Source organism: Phascolarctos cinereus, unplaced genomic scaffold (assembly GCF_003287225.1).
Source record: "Phascolarctos cinereus isolate Bilbo 61053 unplaced genomic scaffold, phaCin_HiC Scaffold_5;HRSCAF=322, whole genome shotgun sequence".
Classification (NCBI taxonomy): domain Eukaryota; kingdom Metazoa; phylum Chordata; class Mammalia; order Diprotodontia; family Phascolarctidae; genus Phascolarctos; species Phascolarctos cinereus.
The window spans coordinates 15896932-15913583 of record NW_027555958.1 but is presented as its reverse complement, the minus strand read 5'-3'; the positions used below and the strand labels follow the sequence as shown (position 1 = coordinate 15913583).

General features: G+C 48.2%; 1 protein-coding gene across 8 annotated transcripts in view; it reads left to right on the top strand.

Moving 5' to 3' along the window:
* The window catches only part of ST6GAL1 (ST6 beta-galactoside alpha-2,6-sialyltransferase 1), a 122219-nt gene that overhangs the window by 43694 nt on the left and 61873 nt on the right, over positions 1 to 16652 (top strand). For 4 of the 8 annotated variants that reach the window (XM_021005605.2, XM_021005611.2, XM_021005609.2 and 1 more), the window contains one exon: positions 8783 to 8961. The exons of the other annotated variants lie outside the window; for them this stretch is intronic. The gene's annotated coding sequence lies outside the window, so the exon portion shown is untranslated. Of the gene's footprint in view, positions 1 to 8782; positions 8962 to 16652 lie in introns of those variants that run through there. 8 annotated transcript variants of the gene reach the window in all.

Here is a 16652-nt window from a genome sequence, read left to right as displayed (position 1 = left end):
GAGGGCAGACAAAATGCTCACATGAGGCTTGAAACCCACGTTGTGTAGCTGACTTCTTAGAACCAACCTCTGGGGCTCCCTTAGCACAGCTCTCAGGAGGAGGTGGTGAGAGAAAAAAGGCTCCATCAGGGTTAAGTGGAGGAGGAATGAGGTGACGGTGCTGTCCAGTGGTCAGAGCACACAATCTGCATTCAGATCTGGTCTCTGCCAGCGACCTTGGGTGGGTCACTAAGTCCCTCCCCATCTGCGATATGAGGGTGCTGGACTAAATGGCCTCTGGGGTCCCTTCCGGTTCTGGGTCTGAGGCGGAACGCTGTGGAGCGGGGAGCCGTGTATTGATGGGAGGTGCTAGGGCTTACTGTCTGTCACCTTGGCAAATGTGGCGCCTGTCCCTGTGTCTTAGTTACCCCTGATGTGCTTATGCCCTCCTTGTGTTTGTTCCTTGTATCGTATTCTCACACACACACACGTATGCACACACACACACGCACGCATGCATGCGTGCACACACACACGCACGCACTTGTTGTCTCCCTCTAGTAGAAGGTAAGCTCCTCGAAGGCAGGCATGGTTTCCTTTTGACCTTCTGTCCCGGCGCACACAGCATGGTGCCTGGAGGGGCCTGATGAATGCTCTCCATGGATTGGTGATGGGCCAGCTGATCTCTGGTCCCTTCCAGCTCAGACCTATCCCACTGCCTGCTGTCTTGGGTAGGGGAGGAATTTAGAACTCAAAATCTTACAAAAGTGAATGTGGAAAAGTAGAACTAACTAAGTAAAGAGAATCCTGACGGTGAGCCAGGGACTGAGCTGTGCTCGGGAAGCAGCATCTGGCTCTTTCAGCTACCGCTCTTGAGACGAATGCCGCTTTTGTTTGTTGGTTGCATTGCTGTGGTTTCTTAGTTGGTTTTTGTTGGGATGAGATGTCTTCTCAGCCAGAGAATTTGGTTACCCAGAAAGTCGCGAGCTCACGTGTTCCACGGCATGGCGGTCCAGTCAGGTGCTCCCCTTGAGAAGGGCTCTTTTGGTGCATCGGGGCATCCAAAGCCCTTCCTAGTCTTGCCAAGGCCAGCCTGAAGAGGCTCCCTTTAAGGAGCCCTGGGGTCCTGTCCCCTCCCTTTCCTGGCTGGCATCAAGACTAGAGCCTCCTTGGTTCCCCAGGAGTGGCAGCTGGGGAGTGACCCCGAGCCACTTGCCCCGCGCTGCCTGTGCCAAGCAGTCAGGAAGCATCGGGCTGTCCCCACCACCCTCTTATCTGATGCAGCCCTGCCCCTCAGAACAAACCCTCTTAATAGGCAGGAGAACTCTTTGGCCGAGCTGTCCTCTCTCAGTGTGTCGTCGGGCACCTCTTCTTCCCTGGAAGAGAAGGAAAAGTAGCACTTTGCTGAGCAGCGGCCCTTTACTGGAGAAGTGAGTTTGAAGGGATGGGGGGATCACCTGGAATGGGGATGGAGAGGAGATAGGGCAGCTCCAGTCAGAGCCTCAATTAGGAGCCTCAGGGACTTCTGAGTAGGTAGCCACTGACGCAAGCTGCCCCATAGACTGGCTGTGAGCTTCTGCAGAGCATGGACAGCTTGGTATTCATGTATCCCTGGTGCCTGGTAGGTGTGTATAAATGTTTGTTGGTTCCTAGGAAAGAATTGGTGTTGAGACGTAAAAGGAGTTGCCCAGGGTGACTCCGAGAGCTAGAGGGGGAGAGTGGTAGGGGAATGGAGACAAGGAGTGTGGAGGGCGGGTGGGCTGCCTGCTGTTGTGAAAATCTGTAGTTTGAAGACTTTGTTTCAGTGCCTGTAACCGATTGTCCCCTTCATCAACTCACTGTACCCAGGATCATGAACCTTTTAGAACATTTTACAGAGGGGGAAACTGAGACTCATAGGAATTGGCGTGTGGCTCACCCAGTATCACAAGGTTTCAGGAGACAAGAGCTAAGATTTAAACCTAGTCATGAAATCATAGCTTAAGACCTGGAAGGGACCTGTGAGGTCAGTGGGTTCACCCCACTAATTTTGGAGGTGGGAGATCTGAGGCCCAGACAGGTGACTCGTCCAAGGTCACAAAGATAGCGGATGGAAGAATTGAGTTTGGAACCATCCACTCTGACTCCAAATCCAGCCATGTTTCCAATGCTCTCCACTGCCTCCAGCTATCTTAGCCTCGGTTTCCTTTGAAAAAGTAGGTTGCGATACCACCTACCTTACAGGGTTGCTATTAAGTATGTGCCTGGCAAGCCTTCCAGGGCTATGGATATGGCCAACTGTTATTCTTAATTCAAAAAATAAAGCATGCCATTTTCCTCACTGTTGCCCTTTTTGCCTCTCTTCCTTTCCCCCTCCCTCCTTTCTTCTCTCTTCTTTTCTTCCTTCTCTCTGTCCCTGCCTCTTCCACATACCCATTTCTAGCCTCATTCCCTACCAGTTGGGCACAGGAACGACAGTCTTTCTTGGGCTGTTGCTGAGCAGCGAGGCTCTCCCATGTGCCACAGACCTCTTTGGTGAAGCCTCTGGATGCCACCTCAGAATCATGGTTTTAAATGCATGAAATGAATTACACTAAAAGACAGTGATCAAGAGGATAAAATAACGCGTGTTGGGGCCCCAAATTAAGACTCCCCAGAGGCATTTTTCCCTTGACCACCCTTGCAGTTCTTGGCATCTCTCTGCATCCTGGGCTTGGTTCTCCGGTTCTGTTGCCCAGTAATTCTCCTGTCATGGAAATGTGTCTTATCCCATGGATATACAACTTCCCGACCCACTGCTGGAGGCTGGGGTGGGGAGGAGAAGAGGGGAAGCCGTGTGACTGTCCTTTCCCTTGGCCCGCTCTGGTCCGCTCTGCGGTCCCTGGGTGGTGCTCAGTGAATGCTTGTCAAGTGGAAGAGTGAATGAAGGATCTGGCTGAGCCTCAGACACTTGGTGCTTTTGCTAGAGCTCAAGGACGGAGATGACTAATAGGAGACTCAGATCCAAATTTACGATGTGAATAATCCCACGTTCTGTGTTCAGTGTGTTCTACAAAACAGAGCCCTGTGGACGGGCCATGGAAGACTTGATGAATGAGAACACGTGTCACAGCCTTGTGTCTCCACGTGGACCCGCCTCGCGGCCTGTGAATGCGCGGACGTCACCAAGAGGTGGCAGACACAGTCGGACGTGCGGTGGGTTTTCTTCGGTCACCGGCCCTGTCTCCCTTTGCTAAAAGAAGGCGCCGTGAGGGTTGCTTTGTCTGGGTTGTTAAGTGGGGGCCGCGTCTATATCCTTGTAAGCTTCGGTCCTGGGTGCAGGAAACGTCCTGGGTCCTAATTCTGGCTCAGCCTCGTGGTCCTTTGTGACCGGGGCAAGATCCTCCCTGCCTCTGTTTCTCCAGCTGTTAAATGAAGGGATTGGACGAGGGGATAGCGAGGCAGCCGGTGGCGCGATGGACAGCGCTGGGCCTGGAGTCAGGAAGGCTTGAGTTCAAAACCAGCCTCAGTCACGTTGTAGCGGCATGACCCTGGGTAAGTCACTTCAGCCCTGTTCGCCAGTTTCCTTAGTCGTGAAATGGGGATTATATTAGCACCCACCTCACGGGGCTGTTAGGAGACTCAAATGAGACACTGTTTATGAAGTGCTCACCGCTGTGCCTGGCACGTAGTAGGTGCTGTGTAAATGTCTGCTCCCGTCCCCCTCTCTCATGTATCTGGACCTGGAAGGAGCCCAGGAGGTCATCTTATGCAGCCCTTTACTGCATGCCACTTTATGCACCACGTCACTGAAGAGGAAACTGAGGCCAGAAGAGGTGGAGGGACTTCACACGACCACAGTCCTGCAGCTGGGAGGGGCCACAGCAGCCATCAGTTCCATCCTGCTCATTCTACAGACGAGGAGAGCGAAGCCCAGAAAAGCGCCTTGCCCAAGGTCACTTCAATAGGAATACTCAGACTTCCGACTCTTCCACCTGCTTAAACGAAAGAGCAGTGATGTTACTCTTAATCTGGTTTGGGTCCCCTTTCCTTAGACCCCCATGAATCCCTGTAGGATTGGCTCACATATATGTTCCCGTCATATTACAGGCAGGCAAAACGCATTGCAGTCTATTCCAGTCACCAGCGTCCAAATATTTTAGACTTTATTTGGGGTCTCCTATGCAGTCTACAGGGGTGTCTCTTTCATTTTGAACTGGTGATGTTTATATTTTGGATACAGGTATAGCTGCATCATATTATCAAAAGTTTGGGCAGCCCTGACATGGGGCTGTACTTCCTCAGAACACCCCACTCCCCAATCCGTACAAACACTGTTTTCCCATGCTTGCTACTCCCCACTCTATCCCTTTTTAGAGTTTCTTCTCATCTGGTACCTGGGTGGAGGAGGGACTGGAGGTGTATGTGTCCCTAGGTCAGAGGTACCACCTCAGATGGTGCCAGATTCCTACAGACTGGATCTCAGTAGCTGAATTAATTAGATAACCAAACTTCAATTTTCCATGAGGTTTGAGAAGTCTTCACAAGATCTTAGTATCTCCTAGTGGTGAGTGACCTCACTCAGACAGAACAGGAATTCCCTCAGAGAATGGTCACCCAGTCCCTGGTCAGCGATCTCTAGCAAAGGGGACCTCAGTCTTCCTGAGGCAGTTGATTCTGACTCTGGAAAGCTGTCATTGTTAGGAAGTTTTTCCATGTGTCAGGATGAAATCCGCCTCTCTGTAAATCCTGCCCGCTCCTCCTGGCCATGCTCCCTGGGCCAAGCAGCGTTCCATGTGACTGCCCTTCAGATACTTGTAGAAATGCCTCCTTGCTGCTCCCCATCCCCATTTTAGGTTAAACATCCCCAGTCCTATCTTCGCCTGATCCTTGAATAAGTCCTCCTGGCTTAGCATGGTGCTTCCAGAATGTGGCACACAGAGATAAGCACGGCGCTCAGATGTGTCCTGACCAGGGAGGGCAGAGTTGGACAGGGATGCAGTCAGTCGCCTCGTCTTCATGTACTTTTTCTCTTCAAGCATCCTTAGATAACTGGACTGTTCTTTGGCTGGGCTCTCTGAGGTCTTTTTTTCTCAGGTGAAGGCTGGGAGTTTGTCCCTATTGGATTTCATTTGCTCAGACTTGACCTATCATTCCAGCCTATGGAGGTCTTTCTGAATCCTGATCCTCACTGAGCGCCCCCTCAGGGCCTCGGTTTCTTCATCTGTGGAATGGCCTCTGAGGCCCCTTCCAGCTCTTGATCCTCCGGTCATCTGATCTGTTTCAATGCACCCATGTTGGCTCTTGATGACCATCTCTTTCCTCCAAAGTCCCTTTTCAGGCTCACTGATAATCTTACGCCACCCCTTTAAGGATACATGCTAGAAGTTTGCTAGTAATCAAAGTAAGGTTTTATCTCACTACAGGGAAGAGAATTTAGATTCCTCTTGTCTTTGGAAATTTAGGATAACACCTTCCTGTTGTCTGCCTTGTGGCACCTTTCCTGGTCTTCATGATTTTTCCAAAAAACACCTATCTTGGTTCCACAGTTAGGTTCATCAGTCCTTTCAGTACCATGGTTGTAGGTGATAGACGCAGTGTGGTAGAATGTATGGAAGACTTGAGTTTGAATTCCGTCTTAGACCCCTGCAGCCTGTTTGACCCTCAGTAAGTCACCTCTGAGCCTCAGTTTCCTTATCTATAAAGATAATAACAGCACTTACTTTTGGGAATTAAATGAGATAATAGATGAAAATCACTCTGCAAATGTTCAACATAAATGCCAGCTATTAGAATTTGTTTTTATCAAGGCCTGGTGACTTGAACTCATTGAGGCTAGGTAGATCCTCTCTTTTCATCTCCTCCTTCACCTTGAGTTCCATTTCTGTGTTAATGCCTCTGCCCTTCCCCATCTGGAGATCTCGTGAGTTGGAGATTTAGAAGTGGAAGGGAACTGAGAAATTAGATTGTAGAGTCTCCTCCTTTTATAGATGAGGAAAATGAGGCATATAAAGGGGAAATGGCTTACCCAAGGTTATGCTGGGAAATAGCAGAGTTGATGTTTTAACCCCCTCTCCAGGACCCTCCCCCCATCCGCTCCTCAGGCTCCAGATCTGGTGTGCCTTTTCCTTTAGTAGAGAAAACTAAAGTAGATTAAAAGCTGAATATTTCTGCCTTATTTCCTTTGGAATTTTCCCATTTACTCCATGTACAAGTGCCATTCCTTGGATTTCCTCTTACCTGTGACGTAGGCTGACCCCCTCCCCCAACACACCCACACCCAGACACCCACACACTCCCCTTTTGGTTATTCTTAGAATTCATTCTGAATTTAGTACATTTTGGATCCTGCCATTTTGTTTTCTTGCTTAGTCACCTGGGCAGCAATTACTTGACAATGGCAGAAAAGGCCAACACCCCACCATGCTCTAGGCAGGTTATTGGAAACCACTCCTTGCCCGCCATGCTTTCTGAAAGTAAGAACCTCAGTCTGTGGTCGTTCTCGCTGTTAGCGCTTGAGCGGGTGAGCTCGTGGACGGCCACCTTGATGCTTTTAGGTGGCAACATCCTTTTGTCCTCATCAAAATGTTTTCTCTTTGTTTTGTCAGAATTTCATTCTTGAGAATTTCCTGTCCCCTTTGAGCAGCCGAGTCAATTACTGAGGTGGAATTTGGCTCATTGGGTCCAAAGTAATGGCAGGAGAATAAAGATGCCGCTGAGTGATTGATCCAGGGAAAAACTGCTTGACTGAAGCCTTCTCTTCTCAGGGCCGGATCTGGCGCCCCCAGTCCTTGAATTGCAGCTTTGTGGATAGATGCCCCCTCCTTCAGAAATCTGCCCATTCTTTAGTTCTGCCCCAAAGCCTGAGGATAGTAAAAACAGAAATGAGGCTAAAAATAAAATAGTTTTCCCCCTAATGGAGGAGAAGTGAAATTAGGTGTCATCACAGGTCTAAATTCAGAATGTTTCAGCACAGAATGTCTCAGCCACCTGTCCGTCTCATTCCCTGCCCGTTCCATCACAGAACATCCGTAGCCTTGCAGATGAGCCGAGCAAATTTCTTGGCTGACGGCAGTGGCCGTTGGGACCAGAACAGGGAGAACTCATTTCCAATGAGGACCTGGTTTTTGCCCAAATGCTTTGTCTTGTTAGACCTAACCTAATTTCTTTGGGGCCCATTGAGTTTGCATTCATTAAGCTCTTCAGTGAGCGTTGCCCAGATGATGGTGCTTGTGTGGCCTCCTTCTGTGTGGTAGAAAAATCCAGAGAGAACAAGGATGGGTGGGGAGGGGGACCGGGGTCTTTCTGGTTTCTGTCTGCCAGAGGAAGGCTTAATTCCAAGAACTTTGCATCAAGCAATTTAGATAATTCTCTAACCTAAAAAATGGATTTAATGTGATTTGATACAACTTTGGGAATGATGATATAACATTTACTTTTCTTCTCACCCTTGAACTTATCACCAAATAGGGTCAGTCTGGTGGTAACCGATGGAGAATATGAAAAATTCAACAAAGGAGTTGGATAAATTAATACTAATAATCGTGTCTCCTAAACACTACCCTGTTGGTTTCTCACAATTACCCTGTGAGGTAGGGAGCAGTTATTTCCATTTTACAGTCAATGACACTGAGGCCTAGACATACAACTGAGGAAGCATTAGCTCTGCGCTCAGGCATATGTGTTTGAATACTCCCCTAAGTCATTTACTCTCTCTGCTATCTCCACGTCCTCATTTGTGGAGTGAGAAGGCTTGGGTTTGGGTTTAGGGTTAGCCTGTGTCTGGATACCCTTCTCGCTCTAGGCCAGAGAGTCTGCAGCAGAGGGAGGTCTGCAGTCTCTGTATTCTGACTCTCTTTCCAGCCTCCCACACTGTGCGGTGCAGTGGGGAGCTGTCTGGCCCGGGAAGTCAGAAGATTTGGGTTTGAACCCCCACCCCCACCCCCACTCTGATCCTACCCCCCTGTGTGACCTTTGACCAGTCACTTAACCTTCTGTCTGCCCCGTTAGACCGTGAGCTCCTCATCCCCAGCACTTAGCCCAGTGCCTGGCACAGAGTAGGCACTTCATAAATGTTGAGCGACCTCTAACCTGAGCCATTTGGACTAGATGAAGTCTAAGGTTCCTTCCAGCTCTTTGTCTGTGACCCTGGGATCCTTTCTTTGGTGGGAGGCAGGTTCCTCGCCATTGCCAGGGGGAGTTTGGGGAGCTTGAGGGATGTCCCGTGACTGAGCAGTTGAGCTTGGAAGCGGTAAGCATGCTGTCTCTGGAGCATTGATCCCGGATCTAGGTGGCAAGGGCTAGAGGGCTAATCCTGGCACTGGGCTTTACTGCCTTGTATTCCTGCTCGGAAGGGAGGGATGTGGACAGAAGAACTTCCGTGGGGACAATGAAGACGGCTAATCCATATTACATATAATATAAAATTAGCTATTGCCACAGGACTCTATTTAAATAATTCGGACTTCCAAGTGTGGTTATATTTTTGATTGATGAGACAGTGGCAGACTTAATCACCCTTTCTCCTTGCACTGCGTGATAATAATGATCCAAGTGCTTCTGGGCTCACAACGCATGTCCTGTGCAACACTCCTCCTGGGTCCCAGAATGACGACATTTTAGAGTTGGGGAGGACCCCTGAGGCCATTCAGCCCATTCCACACCCCTCTCCAAGGTACCCACCGAGCACTTGGCCAGGACCTATTAGTGGAACCTCCTGCCCACTGAGGCAGCCTGTTCCACTCTTGGACAGTTCTGATGGTCATGGGGTAGTCTTTCTATTGAGCTGAAATCTACCGCTCGGACATCTTCTAGTTCTGTCTGATGCCACTTCCTCCCTTCACAGACTGAGTCTCTGAGTTGGAAGGGCTTATAGAGGGCATCGGCCTGAGCTTTACTTGAACAAGAATCCTTTGCATGCTTTGTCTGATGGGTGGTCGTCCATCCACTGATTGAAGACCTCCCAGAAGGAGAAACGCGCCAACTCCTAACTCAGCCTTCTCCACAAGGAAGCCCATTCCACAGGTAAGTAAGAGCTGGAAGGAACCTTAGAGGCTATGTAGTCCGCCCCCCCATCTTCAAGATGGAAAACTGAGGCCTAGAGTGGTGAAGTGACTTGGCCAAGGTTGCATTAGTAGTAAGGACCAGTCAGGATTTGAACTCAGCCTGTCTGACTCTAGCAAGGTCGAGCTTAAATTCTCCTTCTTACGACTTCCCACTGTCTCTTAAGTTCTGATCCCTGGGACCAAATGGAACAAGTCTTGCACATGACAGCCCTTCAGGGATTGGATGTGGCTGTGGCGTCCTCTGTCTAAATCTTCTCAGAGGCTGAGCATCCTCATTTTGTTCACCTGATCCCTGTTGGGCTGGAACTCAAGGTCCTTCACCATCCTCATTGCCTTCCTCTGCACAATCCCTGTATTACCAGTGGCTGGGGGGTCCAGGGGATATCGAGTGCTGGACTTGGAGTCAGGAGCACCTGAATTCCAGTCTAGCCTCAGATGCTTACTATCTGTGTGAGCCTGGGCAAGTCAGTTAATATCTGACTACTTGAGTTTCCTCTTCTGAAAAATGGGAATAATATTAGTAGCTATGTCCCAGGGTTGTGGGGGTCAATGAAATGATAGTTATAAAGTGTCTTGCAAACCTTAAAGTGGTTTATAAACACTAGCCATTAAAATGTGGCTCCTAGCCTGGCCTACACCATTTCAGTTGTGGTCTGACCAGGGGTCCAGGGATTCGTATTCTTGAACCCATTCATCTCCATTACATTTCAAATCCCACCAACGGCCCTTGGAGATCACCAGTATGGCCCTTCCCAGTCTTCTCGATCAGTCAGTTAAGCGGGTTCTACGTTGGACAGCGGAGATCCAGGGACAGAAGTGAACCAGCCCCTGCCCTCGAGGAGCTCATGTTCCTTCAGGGGAGACCAAGCATGATTGTGTTTCTCAAGGACCCAGCGAGCCGTCTCCAAGAGTTTAAGTGGCAAAGCAGGTCTTGGCCTGAATGGGTGGTGGGAGTTTCCTCACTGTCAGTTGTCAAAGGAATGAAATCCTATCTCTGGTTAATCAACGATGAAAATGAGAATGAAGACTTGCCACGCTAACATCACAGACCTGGTCTTCTACAAGGGCCTTCTCCCCCTTGGCTCCGTGAGGCTTCTGATAGTGTCATGAGATGTGCAGGGCAGCATCGTAGGTCCACAGACAGCTGGAAAGCTGCTAGTCCAACAGTCAATTTATAGAGAAGGAAATTGGAGCCAGACAGGCTAAGTGATTTGCTAAAGGCCACATAGGTGGGCCTGGGATGTAACCATAATAATATGGGGCAGCGAGGTGGTTCAGTGGATAGAGCACCAGCCCTGGGGTCAGGAGGACATGAGTTCAAATCCAGCCTCAGACACATAACACTCACTAGCTGTGTGACTCTGGGCAAGTCACTTAACTCTGATTGCCACCCCCCCCAAAATAAGAATAAAAATAATAATAAAAATAGCAGCAACAATAACCAGCATTTCTGTATCACTTTAAGGCTTGCAAAGCTCCTTGCATACATTGGTCCCCATAGCCACTCTGTGAGGTAGGTACTGTTATTATCCTCATTTTCCAGGTGAGGAAACTGAGAGTGGTTAAGTGACTTGTCCAGGTCTTATAGCTACCAAGTATCGGAAGCAGGATTTGAATCCAACACTTGGGTACATAAGTTCGCTGGGAATGTTTGGTGTTCTTTGCACTGTGCCATTCCTGGGGCCTTTCAGATTACGGGAAAGGGGATCAGAACAGTGATTTTAATCGGTATTGGACAATCCTGGGTGAAGAAAAGCACCCCACCAGTGCAGGTCAGCCCTCCCTGTCTGTGTTATAGGGCTGCTGGGGACATTGAGAGGCCTAGAGACCTGCCCAGAGTCACACAGCCAGTGTGTATCAGAGCAGGACTTGAACCCAAGCCAGCCTTCTGTGTGCTTCCCCATACTCACCTTCATTCTGAAAAAAGGCTAGGGAGAGTGCTGATTCAGGGGGTCAGTGGCACAGCCATCCCAGAGCCTGGACTGGCAGCCCCGGCCTATTTGCCTTGAGTGTTTGCCAGGGGCCACCATCCCCCCCCCACACACACACACTCTGCCTTCTCCAAATGAAAAGTTTCCATTCCTTCTGCTTTCTGAACTGAAGAGGAAAAGTGGTGCGCAAACATTGGCTTTCCTGGGATTAATCTCCAGGTCAAATATTGACTCATCTAGGAAGGTTCCTTTCATCACCCAGGGAGGAGAGCGAAGACCTCCTCCCTCCTGGAGCAGCGGGCAGGTGCTCAGTGTAGCGGCACCACTTCCTAGGACCACGGGGCTCCTCCAGAGGGTAAGCGGGACTGCGCCACGAGCTGCATCTGCCTTTGCAAACTTTGTCCTTTAGCAATCGGTGAACACTCATTAAGCACTTATGATGGGCCGGCCACCGTGTGAAGGTCCCAGCAGCTGCTGCTGAGAGGGCATGATGACACTGTGAGGCAGGGTGGCTGCTTTCTCACCTCTGTGGGAAGCAGCTCTCCCCACCTTGCTGAGGTGGCTGAAGCTTCAGGCCATGGCTTATGGCCAGTTTTGCTCGGGTTTTAGCAGAGCTGTAACTAGGGTGGGGCAGCCTGACCTTGTCCCATGGGGATAGCAGTATCTTGGACTGATTAAGTCTTCCTGGTCTGAGGGAAGGAGGAAGGTGGTGGCTTAGTTTTGGAGGCCTAGGTCAAAGAGGTTCACAGGTCAGAACACCCCCCCAACGGCTAAGTAGGCTCTGATGCCCTGGTGGACGATGAGAGGTGATGAACATACTAGGGATGTGAGGAAACTGAGGCTAGGTTGTAACAGCCTTGACCGGAGGCCAGTTGACCTCACTGCTTGTGCCATGATCTTTTTATTGTCACAGTTACTCCCCATTATTCATCAGATCATTGAGTCTTTTCTGAAAATAGTATTTCATGTTTCCCAATTACATGTAAAGACAATTTTCAATATTATTTTTTTTAAATCTTGAGTTCCAAATTTTCTCCTTCCCTCCCCCCTCCCTAAGACAGTAAGCAATTTGATATAGGCTGTGTATGTGCAATCGTATAAAACATATTTCCTATTGGTCATGTTTTAAAGGAAGAACAGACAAAAGGAAAACAGCAACAAAAAAATGAAGTGAAAAATCGCATGTTTTGATCTGTATTCAGACTCTGTCAGTGATTTCTCTGGAAGTGGAGGGCATTTTTCATCAGGAGTCCTTTGGAATTGTCTTGGATCATGGTATTGCTGAGAAGAGCCGAGTCCTTCACAGTCGATCATTGTGTAGTATCACTGTTACTCGATCGAGTCTTACATTTGGAGCAGAAAGGGAACTGAGAAGTCTCCTAGTCTGACCCCCTCATTTAAAAACATTTTTGTATTGCCATCCTTTGTTTTTTATCGCCTACATTTCCCAGTGCATCCCTTTGCTCTCCCAGAGAGCCATTCCTTATAATGAAGCATTTTGAAAGGCTAAAAAAAGGTCAGTAAAGCTAAACAACACGTGGAACAAGTTTGCCATTGTATTCGGCATTCCACACCCACATTCCCCCAGCTCTGCGCAGCAGCAGGGAAGGGTCTTCTCGTGGGTCTTCTTTGCAGCCTAGGTTGGTCACCGTGATTTCCCAGGATCCCGTTTTCATTGTGTCCTTCCTACGTGGCCAAGGGGTTGTAGGCATTGCAGACATATGGTTTTCCTGGCTCTGGGCGCTTCACTTCGTATCCATTTATGAGGTCTTCCCAGGCTTCTCTGTTTTTCTCTGATCTTCACCGTTTCTTGTAACACAGTACTCTTTCACTGTGTTTTTACACCACAGCTTGTGTAGCCATTTCCCAGTCATTGTCTGTATTCGTTCCCAGTTCTTTGCTTCTGCAAACATTGTTGCTGTGAGTAAGGTTCTGGTCTGTGCATATCCATGTGTGAGGTTTGGGGGCCCTTCTTGTCATTAACCTTGTTGGGGTGCATGTGCCTCACAGAGCATCTAAGGGTCGGGCAGAATGGCGATAGTATTCCTTCTCTTTGTATAATTCCAAATTGCTTTCCAGAATGCCAACTGCCCTCATTTTACTGATGATGAAAGAGAAGTCCAGGATGTGGGAAGTGAGTTGCTTCAGGGCACACCAGAAGTCATTATCAGAGTGAGAATTAAACTAAAGACTATCCCAGTGTCATAGATTTAGCTTTGGAAGGAGCCTTTGAATCCATCTTGCCTGCTTTCCTCATTTTATAGATGAGGAATCTGAGAAACAACAGATGTGAAATGACTTACCCAAGGTAACACAGGTAATAAGTGGCCAGGCTGGGATTCTAGATCTAATGCTCTCTCTCCGTGGTACCATGTTGCCTCCTCTTCTGATAAAATCCAGATGTCCTTTTGGAGGTGGCTACTACTTCTCAGTTCAGTCCCATAGCAAGAGAGTTTTTCGTCATCAAAAACTATTTTTTTGGTCATGAATACCACCAATTAGTCAATTAAGTAGTTTCTTACTGAGCATTTCTCTCCCCTGTTCATGTTCCTTTTTATTGGGGGCAAGGGACTTGAGGGGAAGAGAAGACATTGGCTCTTCCCTCAAGCAGCCAACAGATGTGTGGCTGGATAGGGTGGGAGAGGGGCAAGGCAAGGACCGTACATGAAACAAGCAGAGACCAGTGTGACAGTGGAGAATCAGCCTTTGGGTTTTGGAATACTGATTTTGGGTCTCATAGGCACTCAGAGAAGGAGCAGCTCATTGCAGGCTGGGGCAGAGGGCTTTGCAGAGCTGGTAGAAGCAGAACTGTGCCATGCAGAGTGGGTAAGATTTGAATAGGTGGAGGAGAGGGTATCCCAAGAGGGTTGGGAGTAGAAGCATCATCAGAAAGCTTTGCTGTCTTGCCTGTGGGCCCCCCCCCACTCCCCTCCAGAATAAATAGAAATGACTGAATCTCCATCCAACCAATGACCTTTACCCAACGATGACTAGAATGGGCACTGAGCACTGGGGGCAGGTCAAGGAAGGAAGCTGTCTTATTCCCAAGGGGTTTGGGCCTGGGGATCATGATCATGAAGAGGACAGTAGGGGCAAAGGAGACCCCACGATATGACAGTTGGTTGGAGACACAGGGATGGTAGCTTAGTGAAGAGAAGAGTGGGATGTGGCACAGGAACAGGATAACAGTCATCAAGTAATTGAAGGGCAATCATGTGGAAGAGGGATCAGGCTGTTTTCTTTGGCTCTAGAGGACAGCAATAGGAGCAGTGAGTGGAAATTTGAGAGGCAGATCTCTGATTGGGTATAAGGAAAAACTGCCTTAATGATTATCCTGATCTCAAAGTGGAAAGAGCTGCTGGGGGGGGGGTGAGTTCTCCATCACTGGAAATGCTCCAACCAAAGCCGGATAGCCACTTTTTGGAGATGTTGTTAGAGAGACGTCTTCAGGTCCAAGTTAGATTAGGTGACCGCCAAGATCAATCAATTCAATCCATCAGTACGAATTGTTATGTACCTGTACCTAGCCATGTACTATGTTAAGTGTTGGAGAGATGAAGAAGAAAAAAAAATCACAGTCTCTCCTTTCCAGGAGCTGGGATTCTAAAAGAGCTGGGAGAGTCGTTGTCATTGTGGAGCTTGGGAAAAAGGGTCAACCTGTGTGCCTGGTAGATGTATCCCATTGGCCACTACCTAGTTATGCATGCTCTTGGCAGTGGCTGAGGGAGGGGTGATGGGTAAGACTTCTCTAGCTACAATTACAGGCTTACTCTTTAAATGATGAAAAACCCCAACTCCAGGGTTTCTGGACAGATGGAGGATGGAGAGGTTTACCCTCCTTGGGAGTAGAAGCAATCATCTCTCTGAGAAATCCTACTCCCTGGACACTATGGTAACCACATTAACACCTTTGAATTATTTAGGGATAGAGCTGTACTTTACTTTGGAGAGCTCAGAGTTCATGGAGGACAGGCCCAGGATCCTCAAGCCTTGGGTTTTCTTCTTGGCTTGAAACTGTGTGCAATCTAAGACTATTGAAGGGTTCAGGAAATTGGGGTCGTAGAGACTGGTGGGTGTAAGCTAGCACCAGGCAATATTTCAAGGAGACAGTGTGAGGATGAGGGAGGCTGGGAAGAGGAGAACGATTCCCTGCTGGTTACTATCAAAAGCCCTAAGACATATGCATATGATAAACTCTCTCTCCTCTCTACTCATCAAGATGATGTCCGGCCTTCCTTTTCCCTCCTTCTCCAGGTGTACTTTCATCATTCTCCTCTTTAGTGGTATCCCTTGTAACAAGGTTTCACAAGCTCTGTGGGGAAGAGGAGACTGCCCTTACACAAAATATGGCTGACCCAGGAATCCATAATTGTAAAGGCATCCCGTGCCACTTGTCTAAAAACAATGGCCATCTTTTGTTTGTATATCACTTTCATTTCCTAATGTAAGTCCCCTTCCTTTCCAGAAAGCATTCCTTATAATAGAGAATTTTAAAATGGGGTGGAGTGTGGGAGAGAAGCAGGTCATTCAAACCAAATGATATTGATGAAGTTTGATGGTATATGTAGTGTTCCACACCCACGGTCCTTCCCCCACCCCTGCAAAGAAGGCAAAGGAGGGACATTTCCATAGGTCTTCTTTGAGGATGAGCTTGCTCATAATAATTGCACCATGTTCATTCCTCTTACTTTGTCATAGTCATTGTGTAGCTTTTTTTTTTTTGGTTCTACTTCATTCTGCATCAGTTGATATAATCAGTCAACAAGCATTTATTTAGCACTTACTATATGCTGGGCTCTAGGGATAGAGTGACAATATTGAGACAGTTCCTGCCCTTGAACTTACATTCTGATTGGAGAGACATCACATAACATAATTAAGCATATGCAAGATAAACAGATGGTAAATTTTTGCCAGTTCAGAGTCTTAGCATGGCTCTTTGAATTCATTGCAGTCCAATAATTTTCCATTTTATTCATTGACCACAATATGTTTAGCCATTTCCTCATTGATGGGCACCTCATTTGTTTCTAATTCTTTGCTGCTACAAATTTTATGGTGTCTGTGGGTTAGATTGCCTTGGGGTATATACCCAGCAATAGTGTCTCTGGAGCAAAGAGTATGAACATTTTAGTCACTTTCTTAGCATAATTTGCAATTGCTTCCCAAAGTAGTTGGAGCAGTTTCTGTACCTCAGTGTCCCTGTCTGCACCGTACTGACTCTCAGAAGCATGAGGGACTAGAACTGTAATGGGACTGGTATGATACTTTCCCGGTGTGGGGAAACTCTCTCCCCAACGCAAGAGCACCTTTTCCACAACTTTCAATCTTAGGTTGCTGTGCAGAGCTTCTTAAACTGTGGGTCGCAACCCCATGTAGGGTCACAAAAAATCTGGCAACACTGAAAGGTTTCTGAGTGTGCAGCGACCAGAAATTAATTAAGATCAAATGTGTGTTGAATCCCAGGTGTCTGGAAATGCTTGCCCATGTTGCATCATGCACCTTCACTGCAGCCTTGGTTCTGAGCACAAGGCACGCACTTTGCACTGTGAATACCCTGAGGCCACTCAGTGCCAGTGAATGCTGGAAAAGGGGGCATTTCGAGTGGAAAACCGTTTAAGAAGCCCTGGTCTAAACACTGAGAAGCTATGTTGTCAGGGTGACACAGCCAGTGTCAGCAGCTTGATTTGAACCCAAGTCTTTCTGGTTTCAAAGCAGT